This window comes from Sphaeramia orbicularis, chromosome 4 (genome assembly GCF_902148855.1).
Source record: "Sphaeramia orbicularis chromosome 4, fSphaOr1.1, whole genome shotgun sequence".
Taxonomy (NCBI): domain Eukaryota; kingdom Metazoa; phylum Chordata; class Actinopteri; order Kurtiformes; family Apogonidae; genus Sphaeramia; species Sphaeramia orbicularis.
Genome location: NC_043960.1, coordinates 23746145 through 23773679, shown reverse-complemented (window position 1 = coordinate 23773679; position 27535 = coordinate 23746145). Strand labels below are relative to the sequence as shown.

The following is a 27535-nucleotide window of genomic DNA, read 5'->3' as shown; positions in this document are numbered from 1 at the left end:
ATGCTCATGAAGAACAACACTATGAGATTCAAGAATTTAAAAGCATTTAAAACACTCAACTCTGTTTTACATCAGGTCAGTTGGACGATTTGACCTAAATTCACTTAAATTTCAATATCATTATTCTGTAGGTCTATAAATAAAGGACACAGCATGTTCAGACTGGTGTCTATACTCACAGTTACCTGTAATATGCAGAGTGATAATAACACTGTGCGGGTCACCTTCATGTCCATCCCATCCCTGCTGAGTGACCGCTGCTTGGCCATAAGACTGCTCGCTGGCAGCTCATTTTTCTCTCTGATCTTATTCTTAGACACCTGTTTCATTCACCTTCCTCAACAAGAGGAGAAAACAAAGACAAACATAACAGTACAGGTTGAAGAGTGATGGTGGGAGGCTTTAAGTTGGGACTTTGTTTTTACAGTCTGACCCCAGCAGATAAACAACAGAAGTGGTCATTTTTATTTAAGGGACTCAAAACAAGTGATACTCACATGTGACCTAAGTGCAACAAGTAGGTGGTGTTTTTTCAATGTTATCTCTAGATTTACAGGTGGGTCACATAATCCACAATCACTATGCCAGTAGATGATGATGATAATAATAATAATAATAATAATAATAATAATAATAATAATAATAACTAGAAAAGCACTTGGAGAGGGCAGACCTCTGATCACTTTATTTGATATGGACGGTGCAAATGAATGAACATCCATATTGACACATCAGATGCAAATATACCGGATTGTAGCCACACATCGCAATTAACCCTTTCATGCACGAATTATGAGAACCTTAGTCAAGATTTTTTTCTTCAGTGTTTAGCCATGAAAAAAACAATGCGATCAAGTTTTTTTTTTCTATGGAGTTACAAAAATATCCATGCATTTAATTTTTGAAGTAAAGAAACATCTGTTTAAAACCCAATATCAGAAAGTGATATGAAAACAACGAAATAAAAACATTTTTAATGCTGCTAATCTGATGTCTTCTCACATTTTAACATATTCTAATGCTAGTAATTACTCACTTCATGGAGATAATATGCAAAAAAAAAAAACCTTGTCTAACAAATAACAATTGATTTACTGTCAAACATGTTAGTGCAGATCAGGTTTATCAAGAATAGTACAGTTACAGTAATGATCTGAATTACAGTGTACGGGATGGTGCATAAGCGTCCACTGTGTTGGCTGATATGGAACTAAAACAACAAAACCCATGAATATACAAGAGAACAGCTGGAGAAGAACTGTCCACTGGAGTGGACAGTGCATGAAAGGGTTAAAACAAATACAAATTCAACAATAAAAGAAAAACATAGTTGAAGTACAACTCATTAAAAGGTTAAAAGTTAATGGAGTTTCATGGACTGTTTGAGTAGAGTTTTTAATATTGGCCACATTTTTAAAAGCAGTCAGTCAATTAATCAATCAACCAATCAGTCAATGAAATGAAAAATATGAAATAGAAAAATGCATATTGGATCATCAGAGTTGTCAGTGTGAATGAAGATTATGGTGCTGTTCCTGTGGTTTGACTCTAAAAAAGGTGCATTTCTTTACAAATGTCATAAGTTATTCTGATTGATTACACCTCTACTCCCTGCGTATACAGAATAGTTTTATTGTGTCATAAACTTACATTTCAGACACTTGTGAATCATGAGTGCCATATCTGTCTCATAGAAAGCATTGCATTTTGGGATTGTAATAAGAAAACAGTAATCATGCCACTGGCATTTGGTTACACTGTGGGACTTCTTTAGGACGCTAGTATATATTTGGTATTTAGAAGTGTGTGGCATATGGAGGAGATATGGGACTGCCATTTGGCCTTAATCATTACATCCTTGGAGATCAGGCAAAATGGCAAATGCTATTTATGCACATAGAGAAAGGACACAGGGAGTGAATTAGAGTTACATAAAACACAAAATGTACACTTACACAAGATGTCAGGATGAAGGAAACGGGAGGTTGCAGAGAAGTTATTCCTCATGTGAAATATTCAGACTGGGAGGAAGAGAAGAGAAAGGCAAACATATTTCTATGATAAAACCTACAATAACTCACTGTTTCTTCACTGTGTAGGCAGAGCCAGTATAATCTGACTGTATTTGGGTTACCATATTTGCCTGAATTTAAAAGAGAAGTCCATTAAAATCCGAAAAATACCAGGCTGTAGCTTTTTGTTTCAAGGGTATACTGCAGTTTTTTTTAATATTAAGAGATTCATATTTCTTCAGATAATCATTTTAACATCACATGACCTCTCCTCATAGATAATGTGCTTATTTGTAAGGAGAGAAAATCTGCTATCCTCCTCTGTAAACATGTGAAACCAAAGGGGGAAATAGAAATGCACAGAAATACACTCACCGTTATTATATGAATGAATGAATGAATGAATGTTTTTATTATTGTGTCTTGCATAAAAAAACATGCCCAGCCCTTACATGGGCTTATAAGACACCAAAAATACACACCAAAAATCCAACACCAGACAATAGGCACAATAGATATGAACAAAACAAAATACTGACCTATTTAAACAAACACATCTGCCGCTTTTTCCAGGCTTTACAAACAAATAATGCTAATTTTTATACATTAGAACGAAACAACCATTTCATCTTGTCATCATCAGTGCTCCAGAACATATCAGGATTTCGGATAAACATATCATCAAACAAAGGGGCTCTCAGTTCATCATATAGACGACAATACAAAAGAAAATGAGATTCATTTTCCACTTCCCCCAAATCACACAGTCCACAAAGTCTGTTTTCTTCTGGGGTTTGGGTGAATCTCCCAGTTTCTAAGGCCAAGGGAAGGATTCCTGTTCACAACTGAGCAATTAGGGACCTTCGGTTCCTGGTCAAATTTGCGCTGACATAAAATTCTGTTTTATGTGTTTTTTTAGTTGAATGTATGTCCGCAGCTTCGGTTTAGTCAGGATCCCATTCATCCATTTTTCTTCAAAAGCAGACATTAGGTTAGCTCTGATCTTATTAATACTACATGAAATATATATACTATATATACTGAAATGGCAATAATGTTGATTACTTCAGTAAAATGGTACATTTCAACTGGGTGGGACATACAGGGGTTGGACAAAATAATGGAAACACCTTAAAAAATCAACAAAATATAATTTAATATGGTGTAGGTCCGCCTTTTGCGGCAATTACAGCCTCAATTCTCCAAGGTATTGATTCATACAACTTGTGAATTGTTTCCAAAGGAATTTTAAGCCATTCTTCAGTTAGAATACCCTCCAACTCTTTTAGAGACGATGGCGGTGGAAATCGACGTCTTACTTGAATCTCTAAAACTGACCATAAATGCTCAATAATGTTGAGGTCTGGGGACTGTACCGGCCATACGAGATGTTCAACTTCATTAGAATGTTCCTCATGCCATTCTTTAACAATTCTAGCTGTATGGATTGGGGCATTATCATCTTGAGGTGAAGGTGTTTCCATTATTTTGTCCAACCCCTGTATTAGGTAGCAAGTGAACATTTTGAACTGTAAATTGATTTGTTGGAAGAGGCAAATAGAGACCTGTACGAATCTGAGTGACTTTGATGAAGGCCAACACTGTATGTAAGTATGGTGTCCCCTTTCTGTAGCAGACAGTACCCGACCAAAAGTGGACAAAGGAAGGACAACATGGTTTCAGTCCAACTAAGCATCTGTGGGATGTACTGGGCAAACAATTCTGATCCACAGAGGCCCCACGTCATAGCTTATAGGACTTTAAGGATCTCCTGTCAACATCTTGGTGCCAGATACTACAGCACATGTCCAGAGGACTTGTGGGGTTGGTGCCTTCGATGCAGAGATGTTTTTGGTGTCAAAAAGGGCCACCTATACAATTATTAGGTTGTGATAATCATGCTAGGATTGTTTTGGTTTGGTACTAGCCACTGCTGACCAGTAACAGTTTTGGAGATGCTCGGACCTAGTCATTTGTTTATCAAAATTTAGGTCTTGCCAAAATTCTCCAGATCCTCAGCTTCCCATGTTGCTGCTTCCAACACATTAATATTAAGACTAAATATTTATTTGCTGCCTATTATGTCCCACCTACTGAAATATGCCATAATGAAATGGTCTTAAAGCAGGTGGCTTACAGAGTTTAAGTACAACAGATGTAGTATGTGTGGACCAGAGTTGATACCTCCTCAGAGTATCTAAAAAGACACAACAGCCAAAAAAAATTAGTTTCCTTTCACATTCCTTTCACAACAAAGTACTACACACTGAGCTTTAAATTGTCACAAAGATTGAAATTTAATCGTTTGTTTCATTTGTATACATAGTGCCTTTTTGGCTTTTTAAACAGGTCAGATTGGACATTAAGAATGGTTTACAATATACACCTTTATTTAACCAGATAAAGTCCCACTGAGATCAAGATCTCTTGACCTGGCCAAGAGATCAGCAGCACACACGATGAAAGAAAACAGGTTTTACAGACAGGTAATAAAATAAAATTCAAACAAACAGTAATATAGTAATAGTGCACAGAAAAGTGCAATTTTTGAAGTGCAAAATTTAGAGGGTGACAAAGCTGAAAACTTGCATTCCCCAATTCAGTCCAAACTTTGGGTACATTCAAATAATACCGATCACAAGACCATAAAGAATACTGACTGGTTGATCTTTGGAGAAGAAAGGATTGGTATGACGGAACCATACCTAGAAGAGCTTTGTAGATTAAAGTTAACCAGTGGTCAACTTTCACGAGTTCAAAGATGGCCACTCAGCTTTAGCATACAGTTGACAATGATGAGCTGGGGCGCCGATAAGGGGGGGTGAACATGACAAATTCATGGGGCCCAGAATTTGTAGGGGGGCCCATAGAGCAGTGGAGGGCATCCAATGGATACAGGTTAGAAGTTGTGAAAATTTCGTGTATGGTCCGCTGTATAAGAGAGGCACAGAAGTCAGAAATTGGACGTAGAAAAAGCATGCTAAGTTTCAGTTTCGTTTTCACGCTAGCATAAGTGACATTATGTATGGACCCCCACCCCCACCCACCCCCACTCCAACAGATCAACAAGATACTGAATTTTATGAAAGGGCCCACAACGTTTAGCTGTCATGGGGCCCACAAGTTGGTAGTGGTACCCCTGATGATGAGTGATGAGTGATGCCAATAGAAGGAAGGCCAAGAGGTGACACCATTAAAAGAGTGTAGAGTAATTTAAGTTGGTTTCACCCACCTGTTTTTATTCAGGACCATCAGTATCCCCTGACTGCAGGATAATTACTGGTAGCTTATATAATTATAACACAGGGATATAGTAAGTGTGACAGGCCTCCAGTGTGAAAGATGACAGATAACATTACATGTCCGATTCAAGTCTAAACATATGGAAGCTGACAGCATCCTTAATAACAAATACAATTAAAGATGCTTCACACTGATCCAAAGCAGTACCTTTGACGGAATTGAAATAGAGAGAGTTCATGAAATAAAATTTCTGGGGGTAACCATTGATGACAGAATCAGTTGGAAAGCCCATATCAAACATGTACAAACCAAAGTCTCCAGAAGCATTGCAATAATAAATAAAGCAAAGAAGGTTTTGGATCACAAGTAACTTCACACTCTATACTGTTCCCTAGTTTCACCATATTTACAGTACTGTGCTGAGATCTGGGGTAACAACTACAAGACCTCACTACAACCACTAACTATTATTCAAAAAAGAGCAATACGGATCATTCATAATGTTGGCTACCAGGAACACACAAACTCATTATTCTTACACTCAAAATTACTCAAGTTCACAGACATTGTGGACTATCAAACAGCTCAAATAATGTACAAAGCTAAAAATAATCTTTTACCAACAAATATACAGAAATTATTCAGTATTCATGAGGGGGGTTATGATTTAAGGGGGAAAATTAACTTTAAAATTCCCTTAATACGCATGACTAGGAAGGGTTTTTGTGTTTCTGTCAGCGGGGTGAGACTGTGGAACAGATTTAATATAGAGTTAAAGCAATGTCCAAGCATGAAAGAATTTAAAAGGAGGTACAAAGACACAATTTTTCAGAGGTACAGGGATGAGGGAGGGCTTGGGGATCACTGGGTGTTATAAAGATGTACATGTGGTAAGTGTGTGTAAATGTATGTATAGGTGTGTTTGTGTGTGTGTGTGTGTATATATGTAGGTGTATATGTGTGTATAGATCTATGTATGAATATGTATTTACATATGTGTTATTGTATTATGTGTTTATGTAAATCATATTATATTTGTTCATAATAATATAAAGCCAGAAACCTAATTATTTACTAGTAAGTATCAGTCATATTATGGCATAGTGTATAGATCTGATTAGACGAGGAAGGTTATTATTATTATTAATTATATAAGGAGAAGGGGTGGGAGTTTATAAGTTGTACTTCTTCTCACTCCTTATCGAATATGTATTATATGACTTATGTTTAAGTGTTTTGTTTATTTATTTTCTTCTGTTTGACATTCATGTTCGAAATAAATACATCAATCAATCAATCAATCAATCAGTCAGTACCTATACCATCATGTCATACATAGAAAAACTCTGCCCAAAGAAGAACGTTGGGGCGTTACTCATTGTTCTCATTTGAATGATCTAAACGATTTGAATATTATTCAGTGGTTATGTAAAAAGTTTGTTTGCTGTGTGCTTGTATTCAGCCTCAGTCTTCTGTATTCTGTTCACCTTTCTCCCACTCTATCACCTCCTGTGTTTTTCACACACGTCAGCCCACACCCACCTCTCTGCTCTCTATGGGATGGTGTATGTGCATTGTTAGTGTTGTAGCTCAGGGACTTTGCCTACACTCTGCGTCCCTGTACTCATTTGTCAAATGCGGTTTTGGATGCAGCTCGGTCGGGGGAGTTCAGGGTGGCAGGTGGCAACAGCAGGAAGCTTTTCTCTTGTTCTCTCTCTCTCTCTCTCCTTGTCTACTGAGCTCCCTTGGCCTTTCTCACTTTCTAGCTATTCTTTTTTTTTTTTCCTTTGCTCGCAGCTAATTTTTTAAGTATGACGTTGTGTATGACTTGGCTTCGCCTGACTTGGCAGGGCAAGGGTGTCATTGATCAAGCTAGTGTTGAGTAGTAGTGACACACTGCTTCACTGCTGCCAGCTCACTGCTGGGTACACAATATGGAAGGTTTGGGTGTATGTTTATGTCAGGCATACATACCTGCAGTATATGTTCATTAATTATTACACATAAACTATGCATTTATCTAGAGGAGCTGGATGACGATAGATTTTTCGAAGGTTGATGTACTAATTTTAGAGGTGGGAAGTTAACACAATGACAGACAGCTGGATATCAATCACCCAGATCAGTGATTCCTACTTTTTTTCCTTGCAGAACCCACCCCCCCAGTCTCATGCAAAAACTGTCCTGTCCTTCAATAAAACCAAAGTTAACTTAAAGGGGTCATATTTAGCTAAACCCACTTGTATTAGTCTTTGGTACATTTATTTGTGTATTTGGACCCTAATAGTTCCAAAACTTTGAATTTTAAAGTTACTTATTTATGTGATAGAGGGAATATTTTACATGAGAACTGATAAACGGGATGTTTTGTAAAATATCTGTGTAAAATGTGTTTGTACAAATTATTCCTGTATTAGGTTCTGGGTCAAAATCTGAAAAGTTAAAACAATGGATTTGTCTTAAAGGGGTCGTATTTTGCTAAACCCACTTTTATTAGTCTTTGGTTCATTTATTTGTGTATTTGGACCCTAATAGTTCATAAAGTTTGAATTTGAACCCTCCAGGTGCTGCAAAGCTATCTTTATGTTCATTTTGGTAAAAATCGAGTGGATTTTTAATTCCTTCTTAATTTGTTACATCTATAACTAGTTACATCACGACATTTGCACATATAAGGTCAAGACTTCCGATGAACATTTCTCCGTGTATGACATAATTGTTTGTCAGCAGCAGCGGTTGTAGTACATACTGAAAATATGTCCAAACTTTGAGTCGATTACCTAAAATGTTCAGTTGTTGTTTGAACCGGACAGAGCAGCACAACCAACAACCTGGAGGGGGTGGGGCCTGAAGTGGCTCATTTGCATTTAAAGGGCCAGCGCTCAAAACGACCTTTCTGGTGTCATTACTCAGAAATAGGATTGAAGATGGACCTGTGGAGTTGAATTAATGAAGAACTCAGACCCAAACATAGCATTTACAGTTTATGTAGACCACAGGGAAATGTTTTAAAATGCATAATTCCATTTAAAAAAAAGCTAAATATCACTCCTTTAACTCTCCAAATAGTGCCTTACTTTCTTTTTTGATACTGATATTTTTACATATCTCAGACGTGGTTTTCTACATATGATGATACCCTGACAAAAGGTAAAAAAAAACCAAAAAACTTTGAGTTAGGTATCTGACCTGACCAGAGTGTTGGTCTGGCTGTGGGGGTCACAAAGTTTCGGAGGTCAAGAGGGTGTGGCTACTAAACAGCTTGATATTTTGAAATGCTGACAAATTATTTTAGGTGTAGGTTCATACAGACTTTTAAATCAAGGTTAAAGACTCATTTGTTTACAGCTGCCTTTGATTCGAGTAGTTTTAGTTCTAATATCTGCACTGCAACTCACAATTTTAACTGTCTTGATTGATTTAACATTAAATTCTTAATTTTAGTCAAGACTGTTTTTAGCTTTTGTTTTAACTGTCGCTTATTCCTGTTTTAATTTCCGTCTTTATTTCTTTTTTTAAAATCTTTTCTGCACTTTCCTTTTGTTTAATGTTTTATTCTCCATGATTGTAATGTAATTTTATGCCTTTGTAAGGCACTTTGAATTGGCTTGTGTATAAATGATGCGATATAAATAAAGACATTTGCCTTGCCTTTTGATTATCTTATTGGGTGTATACAGTCGCAGAAAAAATTATTAGACCACCCCTTGTTTTCTTCAATTTCTTGTTCATTTTAATGCCTGGTACAACTAAAGGTATACTTTTTGGACAAATATAATGATAAAACAAAAGTAGCTCATAAGAGTTTAATTTCAGAGCTGATATCTAGTAATTTTCCATGTTTTCTTGATAATAACCAAAATCACTTCAGTTCTTACATCAATATCTATGACATTGTACTGACAAAAACAGTGCTTTTAGGCATTTCATGTTTTCTTTTCTGTCTGTTTTAGTCACATGATACACACAGGAGTTAGTACTTGATTGCATAACCATTGTTTTTGATGACTCTTGATGGTCTAATCGTTTGGCGTGCACGTCAGATTAATAACCACTGACCTAGATCAACATCCAACTAAGACCATTTCCCTTTAGTAACCATGTTTGCATTAAAATATAAATAAACTTGATATTTGTGTATTTAATGATGCCAAAGACCGTTGTATATAGACCTCTTACACTGTCTACCCACTATCAATGAATCACTCGCTGATTTTTACCCATATTATCTACAATGAGGGCAAGGTGTGTGTAAGACATGAAATAAGAATAATGAAATTAGGGAGAAATATTTGCACTGTTGCCCATAAAATTGGAATAATTTTGTTTTCAGTCATATCCCTCTTTTTATTCCTATTTATACATCTGTGATCACCTTTGACCAGGTACAGTGATTACATACAGAGTCTGAGTTCCACTTTTTCTATCAAGGATAAATCACTTTCACACAATCTTTTCATGAAAAGAGGTCAAAATATTTTATTCCAACATTATGGGCAACTTTATTTAGCACATAGGGGTCAAGACTTACATGCCTTTCACATTCTGCTCCACTGTTCAACTTGCATATCTCAACTGACTCAAGGGTCCTGCCAAGGATTTTTTCTTTCAACTCAGGGATCAGCCTATATTTGGAATAACATATTAAACACATTCAACCATTGCACTGTATATTTCAATTTAACTGTCATCTCTGAATATCATACAGAAGGACTTAATGGAAAATATATCCAGGTTCTAGTCTGTAGCAAAAAGAAGCCTCTGGATGTTGAAATTGGCCAATGTCAAATTAAACAGATTTCAGTGACTGAGCATCTCTATGAACTAATACATTTTCTTAATGTGTTAATATTTGCCCTCAAAGGTAGTTTCAAAGCCTTAAAATACAATGATTTGAGTCATCTGTTAAGTTTTTATATATATATATATATATATATATATATATATATATATATATATATATATGTATATGTCCAATACAAAAGCAAACAATCTACTTCTTGATAAGCAGCAGAGGCTCATGGGAAACACGGAATTCCAACTTGATATACATTATGCCATGCAGTCCTATCCATATCAGCTGTGCATGACAGACATTTCTGTAAGTTATGACCCTTCTGTTATGAATAGACCTCATGCTCTGACTCCTGTTTTCATTTGTCAGAGTCTGTTAACATTTATTTAAGTTAATCATTTCAATATTATTCGTGGTTTTGCAATATTAAAGTTAATGCAGCTGTTTAGTCAAAAATGAAAACAGGAAGTGTCAGTAAAATATCAACAGGAAGTACTAATTTGTTTTTTTTGCCGTCTCCTCTGCTAGTCATACAGAAACCTGCTTCTCTGTTCGCTAATGCTGAGAACAGCCTGTAAATGCTAATGCACATATGCTACAACAATGTATACTTATGACCTTATTACCCCCCCCCACCAAAAGGAAAGGCAAGGGGTATTGTTTTTGGTCTGGTTTGTTTGCTTCTTTGTTTGTTAACACTCTATCAGCAAAACTATTGGTTGAATTCATACCAAATTGGGTTTATAGATTGCCAGTGACCCAGAATAGATCTGAGTACATTTTGGGAAAAGCAGGTCAAAGTTCAGATTTTTTAATGCAATTTTAAAATCTTTTTTTTCCCATTTACTTGTAATAGGTGAAATTTCAAATGTCTGTAGCAGCAAAACTATTGGTTGAATTCATACTAAAGTGGGTTTATAGGTTGCCAGTGACTCAGAATAGATGTGGTTATACTTTGGGAAAAGTAGGTCAAAGTTTAATTTTTTTAATGAATTTTTGAAATCTTTTTTTTTTTTTCTCATTTACTTATAATGGCCAAAATTTCACGTCTTTAGCAGCAAAACTATTGATTGAATTCACACCAAATTGGGTTTATAGATTGCCAATGACCCAGAATAGATGTGGTTAGATTATGGAAAAAGTAGGTAAAAGCTTAAATTTTTTATGAATTTTTAAAATATTTTTTTCTTCTCGTATTTACTTAAAATGGGTGAAATTTCAAATCTCGATAAAAACATCAATTTTGTTTCAGTTCACTTCAAACTTGGCACATATATAGAGGCAATTGATATGCTGACATCAGCACACGCAGAGACATGATGACATCAGATGAATCGATGCCAAAATAAGCTACAATACATGCGAGGGGCGGGGTTTGTTGTGTTTGTACCGCTTGTTTTAAGTAGTTTCAACTGTGTAAAATGAGGGCCTTTATGTATCATATATATGCACAGAAGTCTTTTATTCATTTATTAATTGCTAAAAATATGTATGTTTCTGAGACTGTATTGCATTCAGTGTGGTATAAATTGTACTTCCCACTTATGCCAATGGATTCATGGGTATGAAAAAAAAAAAAAAAAGTTGAAACTTCATATTGAGTAGCCATTCAATATGACAAACAGTATGAAAAACTCCCATGTGTGTTTCAACAGCAGACATGATAATGTATGTACATGGAAACACTTTCACACCTGGCCAGTTTCTGTATAAACCAGTTTACTTACTGTATATTTTTGGTTTTCCAAGGCACAAAGGATCTCAGAGATTGTAAGAATAGAGGGAGTTGTATCGTATACAGACGGTAAAGCCATTTGAGGGGAATTTATGAGCTATTGGCTTCTATAAATAAAAGACACTCCAAAATGTTTGCAGCCCTCCAGAATCTGATTATGTAAAGGTGTGGGTAAAGAGTGTTTCAGGTTCATTTGACAATATAAAAAAAAAGGCTTTATTCAGCATAGCGTATTAATTTCCCTGGTGGTAGCCTTCCTACCACTCTCCTAATTCCCAGGTGATTTACTTTGAACACCAAGGTCAGTTTCACCTAAAACACAACGCGTACTATCAGTACAGAACAACAACATTGAAAACAAAAGACATGATGATGAAAGACCAAATTACATCCTGCCTCTGCAAATTAATTTTTCGTCAGGTATTTAATTGTTCCAAGACGTGCTGATTATATTTGCCAGCCATCTACAAGTATCATTGAAAATGATTTCACGTCCTTCCACGGTCTTTGAGGGAAACAAAGCAAACAAAGAGGTGGATGGAAAAAGTAGCAACATAGAGAGGCGAGGAGAAGGGAAAGGCAAGACGGTAACAGAGTAAATACACACATCGTAATGAGACGAGGACGGTGGGACAATGACAAAGTAGCTGATAATCCTTCAGCGACAGATAAAGGTGATGGTGGTGGAGACTAAGTGTTCTATATACCACCTAGAGGGAAAGTGATTGGTGTAAATGGAGAGACGCTGGACAGTGAAATAGAAGAATGAAAGGATGAATCAGTGGAAAATGAGAGGGAGGGCAACTAAAGAAGCAAGATGGACACAAAAAGATAAAGGAAGAGCAGGAAATGACAAAAAAAATAAAAACTGTAGTAGAGGAGGAGAGTAGATGGTGGGAGCCGATTCAGATCTGTGAAGGTATAGAAGATGAACGGGCTTAAAATCTCCTGTTTTCTGCTCTTAGGTCACATGTCTTAATTGAGTTCTTTGAACCGTTCACATAAGCTCTTGTAAGATGGCACTCAATATGTGAGCAAGAGGGGGATGTTTAAGAAAAGAAATTCCCCCAAAATATATGCAGCTCAAGCAGCTTCTAACCTTCTCTTAAGCTCTATGTGGCTTTGTAAAAACTGAAAGAAAAAAATAAATGTAAATAGCTGATTCTTATGTGGCTATCATTACATTACATGGGTTACTTATTTCATTTGGACAATTAAAATGAATAGCTAGCTAAAAAAATAACTGCAAGAAAAGCCCCCCCCTTCCCTAATCACTATCAAAATGTAATAATTTCTTCTTTGTGCCAGTATCAACATTTCCTGAAAATATCATTAAAATCCGTCCATAACTTTTTGAGTTATCTTGCTAACAGACAAACAAACAAACCCAGATGAAAACATAACCTCCGCCATTCCTTGGCGGAGGTAAAAAAATAAATTTAAAACCAGTTCTCTATGTCCATATATGCATTTAAAAGCTGGTTTAATTGAGACATATTCTGGAAAAGAGTTAAACTATCAAATAATCAAAAATAATCTATTGCAGTTTACCATCTGGTGTTAAAACATATGAACAAAAGCACATTTCAACGCATTCGTGTTGTTGATGCTACCCAGTTTAGACTTGTGGTACCTGTATTTTAACACTTCAGATATTTTTGTGGCTACAACCGAATCTTTTTTTTTTGTTTTTACCTCTGCCAAGGAACGGCAGAGGTTCTGTTTTCATCAGGGTTTTTTGTCTGTTTGTCTTGCAGTTATAGACGGATTTGGATGAAATTTTCAGGAAATGTTGATACTGCCACAAGGAACAAATGATTAAATTTTGGTGGTGATCGGGGGGGGGCTCTCCGAGTGCTTTTTTAGTCAACTATGTGGTCAAAATGTTTCCTTAGTGAGATGATTGCCAATCAATTTGATGAATAAGCTTCTCATATTGCATTTGATGATGTTCTCTGATTTGCAATTCAACAACTACTTTACCGATTAAGACCAAAATGAATAAAGTGTTAAAAAGCCCTCAGTGATCTCTAACAGGCCGCTAATGTTAAACTAATTGATGTGCCACAAAGCCACTTCTTGCCATGGGTCAGGAGTGCCCAACCCTGGTCCTCCAGAGCTACTATCCTGCATGTTATAGATGTTTCCCTCTTCCATCACACCTGACAGTCATTATCAGACTTCTGCTGAGCTTGATGATAGGTTTATCATTTGAATCAGGTGTGTTGGAAGGGGGATACATCTAAAACATGCAGGATAGTGGTAGGATAGTTGAGGACCAGGGTTGGTGACCCCTACTACCCATAAGCTCTAATCTCCATTCTACTACTTCATTTCTATATATAGTAATTATTTGTTTTAATCTGTTTATTTCTTTGTATTTTATGGATTGTTTGTTTTATCTTGTTGTACAGTGTCCTTGGGTGTCTTGAAAGGCGCTTATAAATTAAATGTATTATTATTATTATTATTATTATTATTATTATTATTATTATTATTATTACTATAGGTGGACTAGGAGAATGCTTAGGGCGCCTAAGTCTCCTGGTGCCCCCAAACCTGCATGTTCAGCCTCATCTGAGGAGAATTAGAATGTCCTTTCTTTATCTGTAGCTATCTCATGTGTTTATTCCATCCCTTATATCAGTGGTTCCCAGCCTTTTTTGGCTCGTGACCCCATTTTAACATCACAAATTTCTGCTGACCCCAAACATTCAAAACAGAGAAATTTTTTGCTAACATTACTTTGTTTTTGATCATGTAGTAGTTTGCTTTTACTATGTTGCAAATAAACGTTAATTTTAGACGACATTTAGTCTTATATAATGTATATTATTATGGACGGAGGCAGAAAAGCCAGGTGTAGATGACTGCACAAAGTGAGAATTTTATTTTCCATGGTCAGGATATGTACAGTCAGTCCAGCTTGGATTTACAAGGCTGACAATTAATACTGAACAAACAAGAACTCAAACTATGAATTATGAAAGAGCTGCAGCATCTGAAACTGACCACAATGAACATTTGAAAGATAAACAGTACCACAGTGCTTCAGTTTCAGCTTCACAGTTTGTCATGTCTTATGTATTGGGATTGTCTCTGTCAACTCACCATATATTTTTATTAGTATGTTGTTTTTTGTTTTTTATTTATTTTTTTATTTTTTTAATCAATTACTAGAAATTTCAGGTGACCCCATTTGAATTCCAGGGGACCCCACGTGGGGTCCTGACCCCAAGGTTGGAAAACACTGCCTTATATGCTTAAAAAATAAATGTAGGATATAAATAAAGTGAACTGCAATGATAAACTGTGGCTGGTGTTTTTGAGACAGTATTCATTGGACCGCACTGTCAAATAGTTAGTGACGTAGCAGGCCGCCAACAGGTATGATGGGAATGATTGACACCTACCCACCTACCATTCCTGTTAGCGAGAGTATTAAACAAAACAAACACTGTAATGGCATCAAAAAGAAGTTATCTCAGTGGTTGTTGTATTTTTTTATTTAAAGTAAACTTTTTTTTTTTATAAACACTCAAAATCGGTTTTATTTATTGACGTATAGAGGATTGTTTTCCTTGTATCATAGTTTTTTTATCGGTTTAAGTTGCCTTAGTTGCTCAACTTAAGATGTCTAATTTTAACTGTAGCATGTTTTGCTCATAGATTGTGGCATCTTCGTTGATCATCTAAAGGGTTTAGGAATCTCTTCATCGTAGTTTGACAATCTAGGGGCCCCCAAAACAGCATCTTGCTTAGGGCCTCCACAAAGCTAGAAATGGCCCTGCTGTGACACTAGAGCTGCACAATATAATGTTTTAGTGTCGCAATGTGTGTGCGCGCAATAGTCACATCGCAGGTTCAGCAATGTAGGAGGCAAATGAACTCGACATGTTCTCATCTAATTTCAACCTGGGTACCTGACACACACTGCACACAGCGATCTACCAATCACAATCGTTCTTAATCAGTTTGCCGAAGCAGACCACGCCCCTGCACATGGAGTGAGTCGCTGGTAACAACATTGAAAATCACCAAAAACGAAGACATGGTGCCAGAAAGAAAAGCAACATCAGTTATCTGGAATTATTTCAGCTACAAGAAGAATGGTATTGAAACACGTATTCTGTGTCGATAGTGCCTTCCACCTGTCGCCACAACGACAGGAAACACAACTAATTTGTTTGACCGTTTACGTCAGCACCACACAGCTATTATATACTCCTGAGTATTTTTTCATATTGTAATATATATCGCAGGGTTAAAAAAAAACTTGCAATGTCAGTTTTTTCCAATATCGTGCAGCCCTTTGTGACACCTTCACTTGTCTGTACATTTCCAGAAAATAGTCACCCATTTCACAAATGTAATCTGATTACAGTGTTCTAAAACCCTAAAATATTCAATTTGATGGGGATTTATGTAATGAAATGGTTTTCAACCCGTGCCCACCGCTTTCTCCATAGATGTTCAATAAGAGAGGAACATTAAAACAGCCATAAAATAGAGATTATAGTGGAGCAAAAAGGAGGAGGGAAAACAGAGGCTTTTCCATCCATGAAGATCAAAGCCTTGGCTTGTGTGTTGATGGATTGGATTTATCTCTGTGCTGTTGCTTGCAAGGCTTAAGGGTTTTTGTTTTTGTTTTTTTTTTGAAGATAGGTTTTACCTCTTGAGACATTGTGCCCCACCCTGACTTCATGTAGGGGTCAACAGGAAGCAATTTAGAGAGTCAACATCTGTAAAAGTAGCTGAAGTATGACAATTGGAAGTCTAGTCGCCTCGAGCATTACGCCTGGAACACAGTTGCATCCACTCCAGAGCTTTTCCCCAGAAGCCCTATTACACCACCCCAGCCTTGACTGGTAGACACATGTAATGTCCTCTCCTACTACAACAGCATGACATAAACAGACCACCACGGTCTAGGTAAACACACTTTTTCCTCACTCCAGGCAAGGAGGGTATAGTCTGGTGAAATATCCCATTCATGTTTCAGAGAACTGGAGTTAATTTGTTAACCTTAAGGTCCTTACATTCTCTTTGAGTATCCGTTTCTGTATATGACTATAGGATACAGTGAAGTAGTTTGACCCAGCTGGCTTCTGTGAGGATGGTGTATCCCTGGGTACCAAAAAAGGTTACAGCTAATGTTGTGGCTAAAATAAAGAAGAAACCACAACTTCGGAATGCTCTCAGGGAATCTTCCCTATTCTTTTTTCGACAGGGGTTTTATACAGGGGTGATCTGACATCACTGTTATCATAAAAGGAACCAACCACCTGATGCATATGTGGTAGACTCTTAAGCCAAACATGATGTTAGGTTATGACCCTCTTAGAATGTTTTGGATATGTCTTGGTGGGAACATTCTCTCTGCTTCATTCTCACACCCATCACTTTGCCTTGTACCATAGCCATTCCAAGAAACACACACCACACACACAGACACACATACACACAATTCACCAGAAGTTACTCCACTTCATAAAATAAGATACACATACTAAATATTTTACCAAATACTTACAATACTAGCATCAGATCCACTGGTGTTGGGCTAGTTTGGTGTAGTGGCTTATGTTGACGAGTCTCGACAGAGAAACATGCACAGCTAAAGGTTAAAGATTAACTTCCTTAGTTAGCCCAGTCGGGAAATTCAGCCCCTGTGTTTTACCCATCCTAATAAACAGAACACCTAGCATTAGCAAGGTAAGGCAGATGTATTTGTATAGCACAATTCATACACTGGGCAATCCACAGTGCTTTCCAAAATGGAAAAGAGACAGATTGAAAACACACAATTACAATTAAAACATAATCAATAAAACATAAATAATAATCAATTAAAACAAAGTAAAAGAGGAGAGTGCAGATAGAACCCTTTCAGTTGTTCTATGCACAGTTGAACAGAGCTGTTTTCAGCCTGGACTTAAACATTGTCACAGTAGAGGTCTGTCTGACATCATCAGGAAGACTGTTCCAGAGTTTAGCTGCATAGAACTGAAATGCAGCTTCACCCTGTTTAGTCCTGACTCTGGGCACCAGCAGAAGACGAATCCCTGAGGTTCTCAGGGTCTGAGATGGTTCATATGGGACCAGCATGTCACAGATACTTCGGTGCTAGACCATTTACAGACTTATAGACCAGCAGAGCTGTTTTAAAGTCTATTCTCTGAGCGACAGGAAGCCAATGCACAGATCTGAGCACAGGACTAATATGGTCATACTTCCTGGTTCTAGCATTAGCATATTGCACATACTAGGAGCTGTGAGCTACTACTGAATACCCTCTGGAGACAATTCTATGTACTTGTTTTAATGGTATAAGAAATTGGAGGACTGAGAGGGAACCCACATGGCAAGGACAGAAAAGGGACATTCAAAACAGAAAGGCTCCAGAGAGAATCAAACCTGTAATCATCTTGCTGTGAGGCAGAAGTGCTAACTACAACGTCATTGCACCACCACCTTGGGCTGTTAGCCATGGATGCTAATGCATTCTGAGCATGTTGCAGCCCAAATATTGAATCACAAATACCGCGTTTCCACTAAGTGGTATGGTTAAGGTCGATACAGTACGGTATGGTTTGGAATGGTATGGCCTGGCCAGGTGAGGGTCTCCACTGCCAGATGTACCCTCACTTGGTAGGCAGGATTTTGGCCAGACGCCTAGCGTGACGTCATATCAGTGCAATGAAAACAAACGAGACCCAATTAGCAACAACATTAGAAGACATCCAGACTTTTTTTTGTCACCCAATCAGGATCACACCAGTCTAGCTCCACCCTGTCTGTACCGTACTATTTTCCTATGGACCCCCAACAGAAGGGCACCAAGAAATAGTCAGTATGGGTCGGTTGTTTGGGCCCCTTTTGCAATGGAAACACATAAAATAGCATACCGTGCTATACCAACCCAACTTGAACCATACCTCTCAGTGGAAGCACGCTAATACAGAATGGGTTTCTGACTCAGCAGTCGTACAGATACAGTCCAGCTGCTTGGCTCAGATTGTCATTACCAGGTACAATTTGGTGTCCACGTGGTTAGCTCACATTGAGATCTGTGGTCTGAGATGCTGCGTCTGAGAGTGAGAAGAGGTTTCTTTTTGAATGTGTTTACTTCACGTTCGACACTTATAGCAACACGACGCTCCCCCTTTAAGGAGCAGACACCACATCTGTCAGCCAGTCAAGGATGGCATGATAGAATAGAGCTACTGTGGGATGGCACCTTGGGGGGGTCTCCCATGGATGCCAAAGGGAGACACCCAGTGGGATACCAGAATGAATGCCCAAAGAGAACATCTGAAGGTGTCACAGATATGACAAAAAAAAATTCCAGTGCACAAGCATTCCCTCTTTCTTTTTTTCACTCGAGGTTGAATGAATCACCTGGCAGCTTGAACTTGTCACTTTTTTACAAAATACATTCATAGAAAAATGAAATCATACTGATGGCATATTTGTGGCAACAACATTATAGAAAGTAAGCAGGTAGTAGCAACATTGCAGCATCGCTAAACATCTTGTGTGAACTCATTAGCAACATTTTATGCTATAAACAGGGTTCCCGCGGGTTCTTAAAAAGTCTTAAAAGTCTTGAATTTACAAATGTGCATTGAATACCTTAAAAAGTCTGAAAAAGTTTGATACGGTAGGTCTTAAGTTATGTTGCCATAAACATGTTGGCGATGTTTGTGTTTAACCCTTTCATGCGTGAATTATTAGAACCTTAATCAAGATTTTTTTTCCTGAGTGTTTTTATTCCTCTTTAGGCATGAAAAAAAAACAATGTGATTGAATTTTTTTTTAAATCAACCTGTTTTTCATGGAGTTACAAAAATGTCCACTCAGCTACACCATGAATTTTATTCTTGAAGCAAAGAAACGTATTTAAAACCCAATATCATAAAGTGATATGAAAACAGTGAAATGAAACCATGTTTAACGCAGCTAATCTGATGTTTTCTCACATTTTAACATATTCTAATACTAGTTATTACTCACTTCATGGAGATAATATGCAAAAAATAAATATTAACAATTGATTTCCACTCAAGAGCCAATCAAGAACAGCAAAGTTACAATAATGGTATGAATTGCAGTTTATGAGATGATGCGTAAGTGTCCACTGTGTTGGTTGATATGGAACTAAAACAACAAAACCCATGAATATACAAGATTAAAGCTGTAGAGTAACTGTCCATTGTAGTGACCACTATGCATGAAAGGGTTAAATGTGTCTGAAATGTCCAAGCTGCAAAGAAAGTAACGTTACTTGACTCAGTTCCACCCGACACTTTATATTGAAATTAGGAACGAGTTATCGCTAACTTTGCAGCCTCCAGTGAGAAATGACACGGAACGGTGGGAATTGAGGTGTTGGAGTAAATAAACACAATTTCCTAAATTCTAGGAGTCACAAATTTTTGCCAGTATGGCCATGAAATGGGCATTAAATTCTGTTCTAAGTAGCTTTAAAAAGGTCTTAAAAAGTCTTAAATTTAACTTGTAGAAACCTGTAGGAACCCTGTGTAAAGATCCTAATCTGTTCAGCACTTCGTCAAGCAATTAGAGGGCACTTTTGTCATACAATGCCATTATAGTGTATTGGAAAAACAGACAGGAAGTGGGCAAATTTTTTCTCCCCATCATTCCTAAATATCCCATTTCAGCTCTGCTCTTAGCATTAAAAAGATAAAATAACTAAATACAGTCCCTCAGCAACATTAAATAGTTAGAGAAGTCTCTGTTTTGTAGATAACCTCTTTTAAGGTCAAATTACATTTTCTCCAAAGAGTCTGTAAAACATGGTTCATCAGCTGCATTTAACCAAGTGCCAGATAGTTTCTGAGGTTAGACTGTGGGGGCTGTACTTTTATATAGAACAATAATACATTTCTTTAAGCATAAATACCTTATTTCAGTGTCTGACTAAATAGCCATGGAGAGCTGCATCATATTGTTATTGGGTCTGTTTTTATGGTTTGAGTCATCATGATAAACCGAGGTTTTTTGTATTTTTTGGCAAATGTTATCGAGGGTGTACAAGATTTTAGATGTTTGCAGAAACTAGTTACATAAGCAAGTTAATAAAATATATACAAAAAGAAAGATAGTTAATTATTTGTAATGGTGAATTTATATTTGATGCCATCCACTAACAAGTCTTCTACTCTCACTAACACCATCTGTTCATCACCCCTGCAGGTAAAGATCAGGGCATTTTTTTTTTTTTTATTAAATTGTTTTCACTACATTACATTCTGTACATGCTTTCATTTGTTTAGTGACACAGATGGATGTTTCACCTTGTTGCTTTGCTAAACGAACTTTTGCATTTTTTGCTGATACAAAGCACTTCATCACACAGGAAACAATTTGGAAGAGAGGAGGTACAATGCAACTAAGGTTCCTGACTCTTTTAACCTATTTCCTTCTGGTTACAAAGCCAAATGTAGTCAGCTATCTTGGGAACCCGGGGATCATTAAAATGTATTGCTACTATTACCATGCAGGGACCCTTCATAAGTGGGTCTGCCACCTGTTATGGAGGGAGCAATTCACTGAAGGATGGCCAGACACCTGCATAATAGAGACCCTCACAATCCATCATAGCACTGCCCCCACCTCTATTGGTACCATCCTTTATTGTTTTACTCTTTATCACTTTGTACATGCAACCCGTCTGATCCCATATATAGTATGTCTACAACCTATCTCAGCTCTCATGTTAACTTCATTATATGGGTTAATTATACACATCAAACATTCATTCTAATACAGACGTTTACACACAACCCTATCTGCAGTGTTTGATACAGTATGTAGACTCTGTAATCCTGTACAGGGTGGGGAAGCAAAATTTACAATGAACATTTAGTTGTTTTTTCTCAGCAGACACTAAGTCAATTGTTTTGAAACCAAACATATATTGATGTCATAATCATACCTAACACTATTATCCATACCTTTTCAGAAATTTTTGCCCATATGAGTAATCAGGAAAGCAAACGTCAAAGAGTGTGTGATTTGCTGAATGCACTCGTCACACCAAAGGAGATTTCAAAAATAGTTGGAGTGTCCATAAAGACTGTTTATAATGTAAAGAAGAGAATGACTATGAGCAAAACTATTACGAGAAAGTCTGGAAGTGGAGGAAGCAACAAAAAACGTACCAAAGCTTTTATTAAAGCTCTAAAATCCTAAAGGATCCAACCAAATCCATGAGAAAAATGGCAATTGAACTTGAGGTAGACAACAAGACCGTTAGAAATGCAGTAAAATATGATTTGAAGTTAAAATCTTACACAAGAACACCAAAACACTTGTTGACAACAGCAACAAATCCAACTTTAGCAATTTTTGGGAAGCATGTTTATGGCCGCCTTCTAGCCCAGATCTAAACCCTCTGGATTCTGCTATTTGGGGTGTTGTAGAACATGCTACCAATAGAACATCACACAGCAATGTTGACTTTCTTAAAGATACTATTAAAGAAGAATGGGAGAAGTTGTCACCCGAATATTTGAGGAATACTTGCGCAAGTTTCAGGAAGCGTGTGAAGGCAGTTATTGAGAAAGAAGGAGGACACATAGAATAAAAACATTTTCTATTATGTAAATTTTCTTGTGGCAAATAAATTCTCATGACTTTCAATAAACTAACTGGTCATACACTGTCTTTCAATCCCAGCCTCAAAATATTGTAAATTTTGCTTCCCCACCGTGTACACACATTCATATGTTCTGTATTTGCAAATATAGGCACTTGCACAGATAGTGTGAGGCTTCCAAATTAAGCTCAAAGCACTTAAACCAAATGTGTGGAGAATGTGATGGTACAGGGCATGTAATTAAACTTGCTCTCTCATTGGAGGCAAGTTATTTTAGGCCTGGTTTGAGGACAGTTTTGTGAAGATGTCATAAAAAATGTAGTGCCCCCAAACCATTTACAGCTTTTCCTGTGTTCCAACTTCAAAAAACAGAGACTCATAAGTACTTTGTTGGGACTCGGGTCTAAAATCTTGTAAAACCCATTAATAATGATTATGCTGATGTATAAATGTAAAGTATTTATTCATGTAGCAAAGGCACTAAAAGGTACAAAGCATGTCAGAAGAATGTCCAGTTTTGCACAATATTCACTCACTTTGAATTCCTTATGTGTATTTATATACACTCACAGTCAATGAAAACTTTGAGACCATATTTTTCGACGTAATTTTTATTTTGAAACCCTGAACTGGAATTTTTTCAGGTGAATCATTTGTTTAGGATATTGGCATAAAAAAGGAAAAATCTAAAGTTTCAAGAATAATTTTTTTAAAAAAGTTAAAAGAAAATGGCACCTGCCAAACACAAAGTCACAACAGTAGCGGTCCTGGTCTGGAGTTGTCGCTCTCTCCCACCCTGGATGTGGTCTATCGTCAGCAGAGCCTGTGGTGTTGTGGCGTTCAACCAGGTTTCTGATTGTGGGTTGGGAACAGCCCATACGCCAAGCTATATCACGGTAGCTCAAACCGGCCTCCACCATATCCAGTGCCCAGAGACGTTGTTCAGGTGATAGACGTGGCATGATGCCGTTCACTGGACTAACAATGGTGGCCTTTTTTGGGCCTTTATATAGGCCTTCAAAACCAATCCTCAAATTGTGCAGATACCCACTGAGTATTGCTCAATGTGTATTTGGTCCACTTTTGCAAAGAGACCAACCCATGTGCAATGAACCGTGACAACATGACAACTTATCATTATCTCAACTACCCGAGCATTAAGTCATCAATAAATCCACAATGAATAATTACAACCCCCCTACAAGTAGAAATATGCATACATTTCTACCTCAAAGTTTCTATTGACTGTCAGTATACAATGACTGGATCAACCGTTTAAAAATTTTAACTCAAACTGTAAGCATCAAGTAAGGGCGTTTTCACACTGAGTACCCGAGTCCGTATCCGAGTCCGTTTGACCCCAAAGTTCGCTTAATTTTATCAGTGTAAATGCAAACGTTCCGTGCTCGAGTACTGTGCCGTAGTCCAGCTGAGAAGGTAGTCCTGCGTGAATTCCAGTACGGTACGTTGTGGTGTGAAAGCGATCCATGCCCAATCACCACTCCAACAATGGAAGTGACTTAATCACCCCAAGACCATAGATGGCGCTCCTGCTGTCTCCTGAAAAAGCCTCGGATTTGCGCAGCACGGGCTCGCCTTACCGACCGAACCACTCGGTGATATAGCAAGGACAACGAAGGTCGCTCTTCTTCACTTTGCCTCAAACAGGCTAACAGATAGACAAGTATTGCTGCCGTTGTAGACAAATGAACAGAACAGTCGCTCAGTTGATGACATAAGTTTTTGTCTTCTTCTGACTTCCACGTTTGTTGGATAGCGACAGAATTCCTTCCACACCGCCACCTACTGTTTTGGCCCTTTTTGCTCATCTTTTTGTATTTTGTATCTGCAAATTCCGTCCATGTGTCACCATGTTGGTTTGTTAGTGAGTGATACTGAGCCTAAATCGTTGACAGAAAATTCCAGTTCTTTGAAACTGGAGCCTTTATTGGTCCTTCTGAACATCCAGGAAAATTTTTTGACAAACATCAATTTCCATGTATGAGTTTCAATTTTGTATCATATTTGATACATCGGGTTTCAATGCTCAAATATTATTATTTTTGAACAAACACAATATAACACAAACATGTCGAACAAACTGGTAATTCCTTTTCAAAATTGGCAAAGTTCTGCCTCCTTCCTCATTAATAACAGTCTTGTAGTGTCACTGGAAAGGCCTCTGGTGAACGAATTCCTCCCCCCTGGTGGATTATCTGTGTATTGCATGTATCTAATTGTATACATCAGGTTTTTCAAGAAAAAAAAAATCACATTGATCATGTAGAGCAGGGGTGTCAAACTCATTATTGTTCAGGGGCCACATTCAGCTAAATTGAATCTGAAGTGGGCCGGACCAGTAAAATAATAACATAATAATATATAAATAATGTCAACTCCAAACTTTCCTCTGTGTTTTAGTGTGAAAAAAGTAAGATTACATTATGAAAATGTTTACATCTACAAACTATCCTTCAAATCCATGTGAATAACATGAACAAACTGAATAAATAAGTGCAGTTTTAACAGTATTATGCTTCAGTTTATCATTTACAGACATTATACTGTTAAAATTGCACTTACTACTCTTAAGACATTTCAGGTTCATATTTGTTCAGCTTATTCACAGTTTTTGCAAAATTATACTTTGTTTTAGTGTAAAAACATGAAAATGTTTACTTTTACAAGGAGAAAAATTTGGAGTTGTGAGTATTTATTGGTTATTACCTTAGTATTTTACTGATCCAACCCACTTTAGATCATATTGGTCTGAATGTGGAAGCTGAACTAAAATGATTGTTAATATCTTAGTGTAACTTTTGCATTTCACACATTAACCCTTTCATGCATAGTGGCCACTACAGTGGACATCTACAGGGGTTGGACAAAATAATGGAAACACCTTAAAAAATCAACAAAATATAATTTAATATGGTGTAGGTCCGCCTTTTGCGGCAATTACAGCCTCAATTCTCTGAGGTATTGATTCATACAACTTGTGAATTGTTTCCAAAGGAATTTTAAGCCATTCTTCAGTTAGAATACCCTCCAACTCTTTTAGAGACGATGGCGGTGGAAATCGACGTCTTACTTGAATCTCTAAAACTGACCATAAATGTTCAATAATGTTGAGGTCTGGGGACTGTGCCGGCCATATGAGATTAGAATGTTCCTCATGCCATTCTTTAACAATTCTAGCTGTATGGATTGGGGCATTATCATCTTGAGGTGAAGGTGTTTCCATTATTTTGTCCAACCCCTGTATTCTCCAGCTGTTCTCTTGTATATTCATGGATTTTGTTGTTTTAGTTCCATATCAGCCAACGCAGTGGACACTTATGCACCATCCCATACACTGACATTCATACTGTTACTGTAACTTTGCTGTTTTTGATAAACCTGATCTGCACTAACATGTTTGAGTGTAAATCAATTTCTTGTTATTGTTATTAGACTGTAATTAACAGTTTTTTTTTTGTTGTTGTTTTTTTTTTTAAAGAAAAAGTTTTTTTTTTTGTATATTATCTCCATAAAGTGAGTAATGATTAGTATTAGAGTATGTTAAAATGTGAGAAAACATCAGATTTGCTGCATTAAAATGTTTTATTTCATAGTTTTCATTCAATATATCAGTAAATACGTTTCTTTGCTTCAGAATTAAATGCACAGTGTCCAGCTGAGTAGACATTTTTGCAACTCCATGAATAATAGGTTCATAATAAAAATTTCAGTCACTTTGTGTTTTTAATGCCTAGAGGAATAAAAACACTCAGGAAAAAAAAAAAAAAAAGATTAAGGCTCTTATAATTCATGCATGAGAGGGTTAATCCCAAGGGCTGGACTAAACCCTTCGGTGGGCCGGATTTGGCCCCCGGGCCGCATGTTTGACACCTGTGATGTAGAGGGCTTCAAAACTCATTTATCAACTAGAAGCACTCGGAGAGCATAGACCTCCGCCAAGGCTGATCAGTGGCCCCCCCCGTGGGCCCCCCCACGCCAAGGAGGTTATGTTTTTGCCAGGGTTTGTTTGTTTGTTTGTCTGTCTGTTTGTCTGTCCGTTAGTGTGCAACATAACTCAAAAAGTTATGGACAGATTTTGATGAAATTTTCAGGGTTTGTTGGAAATGGGCCCCCCCCGTGGGCCCCCCCACCCCTGAACACCACCAAAATTTAATCATTTCTTCCTTATCCCATTTCCAACAAACCCTGAAAATTTCATCAAAATCTGTCCATAACTTTTTGAGTTATGTTGCACACTAACAGACAGACAAACAAACAAACAAACAAACAAACAAACCCTGGCAAAAACATAACCTCCTTGGCGGAGGTAAATATGATACATTTGGCATTACAGGGTTAAGTAAGAGGACGTATTAAACATTTTCTTACATTTCTTTCAGTGAGACAAACTTGAGGTAAAAATGCCTGTCTTTTCCAGTCAGTCAGGCAGCTAAAGTCAGTCCTTCTGTGAGGTAGTGCTGGATTCGGTCAGTCAGTCAGCCAACCAGCCACACATTCACTCTTAACAGCCCAGTTTACAACAGCCTGCTATAAAACATGAGCCTCTGACAGCCACAGTCACTTGTGTCTGACACACTCTGGAGTTGCAGTGACGTTACTACAGCGGCTGTCTGCATCGCCTCCGTGACAAGCTCCTTTATCACCTGTTAACAGGAGGAAGAGTTTGTGCGTGTGCATGCGTTTTCACTTTTCAGCAAGCACTGATGCAAGCAGGAGCCGTATGTATGCATCTGGTGGGTGTGTGAGGGTGTTGTGTCTCCAGGTTGTTGTATATGTGTGCATGTGTGTGATAGAGACAGGCATGAGTGTGTATGAGAGCTGACAGAGGCGTCCAGGTTGACAGCCTTTGTAATGGAGGAGAAGGTAATTTGTTAGACGGATCCTCCTCTGCGGCCGCCTGCATGCCTCCCTCTGTTCATTCTTCTCTCCATCGCTTCTCCTGTAAATCTCCCTCAACCATTCTTTCTTTCCCACTTACCCTCCGTCTCTCACCATCCTTCTTGTCTAACGCTCCTCCTCCTCCTTCTCCATCCCTCGCTTCCTCCTCCCTGCCCAGCTCTGGCCCTCATCCATCAGACCTAATGATTAAGCTGCTGCCCTGCTCA

General features: G+C 37.6%; 1 protein-coding gene and 1 long non-coding RNA gene across 2 annotated transcripts in view; both read left to right on the top strand.

The window, feature by feature from the left end:
- The window catches only part of naaladl2 (N-acetylated alpha-linked acidic dipeptidase like 2), an 801028-nt gene that overhangs the window by 669196 nt on the left and 104297 nt on the right, over positions 1-27535 (top strand). The gene's annotated exons all lie outside the window — the stretch shown is intronic.
- Positions 6691-23849, top strand: LOC115418363 (uncharacterized). Its single transcript, XR_003935284.1, has 3 exons — positions 6691-6701; positions 9229-9231; positions 23722-23849. It is a non-coding gene; the product is annotated as an uncharacterized LOC115418363 (long non-coding RNA).